The following is a 7267-nucleotide window of genomic DNA, read 5'->3' on the forward strand; positions in this document are numbered from 1 at the left end:
GGAGGTGATTTCACTTTTTACTTTATATCTCTGTGCTACTATTATTTTTTTAGTAAGTATGGGAGACAGAATAACGGTTCCAAAGATGTCCATGTCCTAGTCCTAGGAACCCATAAATATGTCACCTTACATAGTAAAAGAGATTTTGTGGATGTGATTAGGCTAAGATTGTGAGATGGGGAGATTATCCTAGAGTCTCTGGATGGGCTCAATTCAATTACAAGGGTCCTTACAAGAGGGAGGCAGGAACGTGAGAGTCAAAGAGGAGATGAGACAATGGAAGCAGATTGAAGTGATGCACTTTGAAGATGGAGGAAAAGGCCATGAGCCAAGGAATTTGGGTAACTTCTAGAAGCTGGAAAAGGTATGAAAATGATTCTCCCATAAAGACTCCAGAAAAAACAAAGCTTTACCAACATTTTGATTTTATCCCTAAAGACTCATTTTGGACACCTGACCTCCACAACTTCAAGATAATAAATTTGCATGGCATGGCAGCTCATGCCTAAATCTCAGCTACATGGGAGGCTGAAGCAGGAGAATTGCCTGAACCCAGAAGTTCAAGGTTGCAATGAGCCATGATTGCACCACTGTACTCCAGCCTGGGTGACAGAGTTCCCATCTTTAAAAGTTAATAATAAAAATAATACTTTAAGATAATAAATTTATGTTGTTTTAAGCCACTAAATTTGTGGGAAATGGAATGGAGTCCTACTCTTTTTCCTTGGTGAAGGTAGGAAGGGGCATATTTTCATTTTACATGTATTAGCTTAAAAAGCTTTAACCAGCCAGCAAAACTTCAGGACTATCCCTTATGTCCCTGAAGGCCCAAATACTAAATTATCAGACACAGTTCTGTCCTGAAAGACTTCAACATAGAAGAATTTTTTGCCATCCTACCCACCTGCAGCTGACCTAGGAAGCAAAGCAATGTCCTTATAGAAGGACAGCTCTGAGAAGTCTAGACCCTGCTCCAGGGTGGCAGAGGCTAGCCCTCCCACCTGCCCCTGTCGTGGCCATCCATTATGAAATTGATGTCACCATCAGTCAGAGAGATTGCTAAGAGGTCACAGGACATTGCCTAGGAAATCCAGGACATGGCACTATTTTAGCCAGGCAGATTGGGGCCTCGCTTCTTGTATCACGGCTCCAAGTCATCATTCTCAGTGGGGAGGGGTCTTTTTTTTTTTCTCCCAATGCCAGAACTTTACCCTTTAGAAGAAGTGTCCAGCAGAGTGACTTCCAGGCACATCACTAATTTAGAGCAATGTGGCACCTTTTTTTTTTTTTTTTTTTGAGGCAGGGTCTCGCTTTGTCACCCAGGCTGGATTGCAGTGGCATGATCACAGCTCACTGCTGCCTCTACCTCCCAGGCTTGAATAATCCTCCCACCTCAGCCTTCTGGGCAGCTGGGACCACAGGTGCAGGCCATCATGCCTACCTAATTTTCTGATTTTTTGTTGAGACAAGGTCTCACTACTTTGGCTCAAGCAATTCTCCTGCCTTGGCTTCCCAAAGAGCTGGAATTACAGGTGTGAGCCACTGCACCCAGCCTATGTAATGATTTTGAAGGCACTACAACTCTTGGTCTGACTAGTGGCCATTTATAAAGGCACCCTCACCCCTAGCCTTCTCACTTTTTATCACAACTACATCCTTGGTGGTCTTAGCTCAGGAAATCTGGTTGGTATAACTCAAGTGAAATACAATCTTTCTCCCACGGAAAAAGGAAAAGAAAGTGACCAGGGCAGGTGAGGAGCTCAATTGGGAGCTCTGAAATGTAGCATAGAGGAGTTAAGGGGGAACTAAAATAGTGCATTGCAGTTGCTTTTACAAAATTTCTCCACCAAAACCCTCAACACACTCAAAAGGGTTTGCATTTTATCCAACATCCTGAGGTGTTGATGTTTCTCCTGTACCTCCCAAGTCTCTCCTGAAACAGCATTCTTTTTTTTTTTTCAGCCAATGGAATTGTTCTCCCAGCTACTCAGGAGGCTGAGGCAGGAGAATGGCGTGAACCCGGGAGGCAGAGCTTGCAGTAAGCCGAGATCGAACCACTGCACTCCAGCCTGAGCGACAGAGCAAGACTCTGTCTCAAAAAAAAAAAAAAAAAAATAGAATGAGTAGATTTTTCACTGCTTTGGTTCATGGAAGGAATATTCATTTTTAGGGGGAAAAAACCCAACTTAATGAATAAGTACTGGGACAAACACAAAATTTAATCAACAGAACATATACAGGCAAAAAAGGACTCAATTTAAGGACAAAGAGTTCTCTTTTAAGAGATTATTATTGCGTGGTTGATCCATGGTATACTACAGCAAGATGAAAAGACAGTGTGACATCAGTATAAATCCATCATTTGAGCCCATTCTCCCAATGAAGACACTGACACCATGAAACCCAAGAACTGGCCCCAGCCCTGTCAGGTAGTAAGTGGCAGAGCCAGGAACTGAATCCAGATGTCCTGATTCCAAGCCCTGGGCTTCCTTCCTGGTCAAGCTGCCTACCTGTTAGGAGCCTTTGTGGATACCAGTTGCCTTACCTCTATATCATATGACTCAACATAGAAGTAATGTATATCCGGTGAAACCCCGTCTCTACTAAAAATACAAAAAACTAGCCAGGCATGGTGGCGAGTGCCTGTAGTCCCAGCTACTCGGGAGGCTGAGGCAGGAGAATGGTGTGAATCTGGGAGGCAGAGCTTGCAGTGAGCCGAGATCGCGCCACTGCACTCCAGCCTGGGGGACAGAGCAAGACTCCAACTCAAAAAAAAAACAAGTAATGTATATCACTTCTCACAAGTTATTAATCAAAGCAAGCCACATATCAACAACATATGATATATACTTCTCTTACTGGGAGGGTAGTGAGTCATTACAGGCAATACCAGCCTGGGCAACATAGTGAAACCCCCTCTCTACAAAAAATAAAAAATTAGCCAGACTTGGCAATACATGCCTGTAGTCCCAGCTACTCAGATGGCTGAAGCAGGAGGATCACTTGAGTCCAGGAGGTTGAGGCTGCAGTGAGTAGCGAACACGCTACTGCACTCAGCCTTGGTGATAGAGTGAGACCCTTTCTCAAAAAAGAAAGAAAGAAAGAAATTGGGGGAAATAAACGAATACAATCCATACAACCTCTTCCCTCTCTCCCTTTAGCTTAACAGTGGTAGCAGCTGGTTATTATCTCTAGGTGAACTTGCTGTTCTGTTCGGCTTTTCCATCCTCTGAGTACACAGTCCCTGCAGTGGCATCTCTCTGTTTAAATGCTCAAGTGGTTTCTGTTTCTTAGTTAAGCCAATAATCTCTACCTCATCAACTTTTGGACCCTTTCTATGTTTTAGGATATGCTAGACACAGAAAATAATGTGTGCTGTGGATTTTTAAAAAGTAGTGTAAGTAAAAATAGCGTGTGAGAAATAATTATGAAGATGATCTTATATCGGTTGGGATTTGGTTCCATTCTGAGCTGCCGTGGTGGTGCACGCCCATAGTCCCAGTCACTTGGGAGGCTGAGGCAAAAGGATCACTCAAGCCCAGGAGTTCGTGGCTGCAGTGAGCTATAATGGTGTCACTGCACTCCAGCCTGGGTGACAGAGTAAGACCTCATCTTAAAAAAAAAAATTAGGCCGGGCGCAGTGGCTCACGCCTGTAATCCCAGCACTTTGGGAGGCCGAGGCGGGTGGATCACGAGGTCAGGAGATCGAGACCATCCTGGCTAACACGGTGAAGCCCTGTCTCTACTAAAAATATAAAAAATTAGCTGGGCATGGTGGCGGCCATCTGTAGTCCCAGCTACTCGGGAGGCTGAGGCAGGAGAATGGCGTGAACCCAGGAGGCAGAGCTTTCAGTGAGTCGAGATCGTGCCACTGCAATCCAGCCTGGGAGACAGCAAGACTCTGTCTCAAAAAAAAAAAAAAAAAAAAAAAAAAAAAAAAAAAAAAAATTAAATAAGTAAATTGATAGATAAGTAAAAATGCATGTGGCTCCATTCTGAGTGAACGAAAATTTAAAGCAGCAGTGGTAGCTGGGTATGGTGGCGTGTACCTGTAGTCCCAGCTACTTGGGAAACTGAGGCAGGAGACAGTCTTGAACCCCGGAGGTTGAGTTTACAGTGAGCCAACATTGCACCACTGCACACCAACCTGGGCATCAGAGCAAGACTCTGTCTCAAAGGAAATAAATACATAATAAAAATAAAGCAGCAGTAGCATAAGTAAGAAAGAACTTTATTTCTCTTGCACATAAACCATGCCTAGACATGAATGACACAGGGGGCTGATTTGAAAACCCCCCAATCATTAGGGACTCAGATCATCACTTGGCTTCCACTTCATGTTCTAAGATGGACAGCAGCAATGACAAAGTGTTCTGGAACTTGGTAATTCAAGTGGCAGGCTTCTACTACCCCTCACCCCTCAAATATATATATATTCCTCAAATATATATATATATATATATATATTCCTCAAATATATATATATATTCCTCATATATATATATATATATATATATATTTATTTATTTATTTTGAGACGGAGTTTCGCTCTTGTTGCCCAGGCCGGAGTGCAATGGTGCAATCTCGTCTCACTGCAACCTCCGCCTCCCGTGACCAAGCCATTTTCCTGCCTCAGCCTCCCGAGTAGCTGGGATTACAGGGGCGTGCCACCACATCCGGCTGATTTGGTATTTTTAGTAGAGACAGGGTTACTCCATGTTGGCCAGGCTGGTCTCGAACTCCTGACCTCAGGTGATCTACCTGCCTTGGCCTCCCAAAGTGCTGGGACTACAGGCATGAGCCACTGCACCTGGCTTCTTCAAATATTTTGAAAGGGGGTAATTAACTGCCTGGATTAACCTTTTCTGTTTTTTATTTTTCCTTAAAAAAATATGGAAACACATATCATTTCAATAGCCAGAGCTCAGCACATTCTAGCCACACGGGAAGCGGGGAAGTACTAGTCTTTATTCTTGACAGCTTTGTGTCCAGCTAAAAAACAGGATTTCTGTTACTAAGGAAGGAGAGGGGAGAATGGACATTCAGGAAAAACTAGCAATCTCTGGCACACCCCACAAATGTTCTCATTAATTAATAAATCTTGAGTAACCACTTTGTATTTACAGTAGCTGTAAACCCCAGCGAAGACACAGGCCTTTTTGCATTAGGATTGAGAGGGGAGAATTATTCTTCTGATTCCTTAGAGAGATCTGATAAAGAAACTTGCACAGAGTTATGAAGAGAAAGGAAGCAGCTATTAATAAAAGACAAGTAGAATCAAAAATGTATTAGAAATGCTATGCAATGATAATCACTAAAACTAATATAGACACTATGTATGTAAAACTTCTTTTGGCCGGGTGTGGTGGCTCACGCCTGTAACCCCAGCACTTTGGGAGGCCAAGGCAGATGGATGGCTTGAGCCCAGGAGTTTGAGACCAGCCTGGGCAACATAGCAAAACCCCATGTCTACAAAAAGTATAAAAATTAGCCATGCATTGTAGGGGGCGCCTGTAGTCCTAACTACTCAGGAGGCTGCGGTGGGAGGATCACCTAAGCCCAGGAGGTCGAGGATGCCATAAGCCGTGATGGTGCCACTGCACCCCAGCCTGGTTGACAGTGTTGAGAGGTGACAGCGTGCTGGCAGTCCTCAGAGCCCTCGCTTGCTCTCGGCACCTCCCCTGCCTGGGCTCCCACTTTGGTGGCATTTGAGGAGCCCTTCAGCCCACCACTGCACTGTGGGAGCCCCTTTCTGGGCTGGCCAAGGCCGGAGCCCACTCCCTCAGCTTGCAGGGAGGTGTGGAGGGAGAGACACGAGCGGGAACCGGGGCTGTGTGCGGCACTGGTGGGCCAGTTGGAGTTCCAGGTGGGCGTGGGCTTGGTGGGCCCCGCACTCGGAGCAGCCAACCAGCCCTGCTGGCCCCGGGCAATGGGGGACTTAGCACCTGGGCCAGTGGCTGCGGAGGGTGTACTGAGTCCCCCAGCAGTGCTGGCCCACCGGCACTGCGCTCGATTTCTCGCCGGGCCTTGGCTGCCTTCCCACGGGGCAGGGCTCAGGACCTGCAGCCCGCCATGCCTGAGCCTCCCACCCACTCCATGGGCTCCTGTGCGGCCGAGCCTCCCCGACGAGCGCCACCCCCTGCTCCACGGCGCCCAGTCCCATCGACCACCCAAGGGCTGAGGAATGCGAGCGCACGGCGCGGGACTGGCAGGCAGCTCCACCTGCAGCCCCGGTGCAGGACCCACTAGGTGAAGCCAGCTGGGCTCCTGAGTCTGGTGGGGATGTGGAGAGTCTATATCTAGCTCAGGAATTGTAAATACACCAATCAGCACCCTGTGTTTAGCTCAAGGTTTGTGAGTGCACCAATCGTCACTCTGTATCTAGCTGCTCTGGTGAGGACGTGGAGAGTCTTTATGTCTAGCTCAGGGATTGTAAATACACCAATCAGCACTCTGTATCTAGCTCAAGGTTTGTGAATACACCAATCAGCACCCTGTGTTTAGCTCAAGGTTTGTGAATGCACCAATCGACACTCTGTATCTAGCTGCTCTGGTGGGGCCTTGGAGAACCTGTGTGTGGAAACTCTGTATGTAACTCATCTGATGGGGACGTGGAGAACCTTTGTATCTAGCTCAGGGATTGTAAACGCACCAATCAGCGCCCTGACAAAACAGGCCACTCGGCTCTACCAATCAGCAGGATGTGGGTGGGGCCAGATACGAGAATAAAAGCAGGCTGCCAGAGCCAGCATTGGCAACCCGCTGGGGTCCCCTTCCACACTGTGGAAGCTTTGTTCTTTCGCTCTTTGCAATAAATCTTGCTGCTGCTCACTCTTTGGGTCCACGCTTTTATGAGCTGTAACACTCACCGTGAAGATCTGCAGCTTCACTCCTGAGCCCAGCAAGACCACGAGCCCACTGGGAGGAACGAACAACTCCAGACGCACTGCCTTAAGAGCTGTGACACTCACCGCGAAGGTCTGCAGCTTCACTCCTGAGCCAGCGAGACCACGAACCCACCAGAAGGAAGAAACTCCGAACACATCTGAACATCAGAAGGGACAGACTCCGGACACGCCACCTTAAGAGCTGTAACACTCACCGCGAGGGTCCACGGCTTCATTCTTGAAGTCAGTGAGACCAAGAACCCACCAATTCCGGACACAGTGTGAGACCCTGTCTCAAAAAAGAAAAAGAAAAACCACTTATTTTTAAGTTTACAGTTATTCTCACTGAATCCTTACCAAACATGTGTAAAGTCTTTATT

The sequence above is a fragment of the Pan paniscus genome, chromosome 7, assembly GCF_029289425.2.
Source record: "Pan paniscus chromosome 7, NHGRI_mPanPan1-v2.0_pri, whole genome shotgun sequence".
Taxonomy (NCBI): domain Eukaryota; kingdom Metazoa; phylum Chordata; class Mammalia; order Primates; family Hominidae; genus Pan; species Pan paniscus.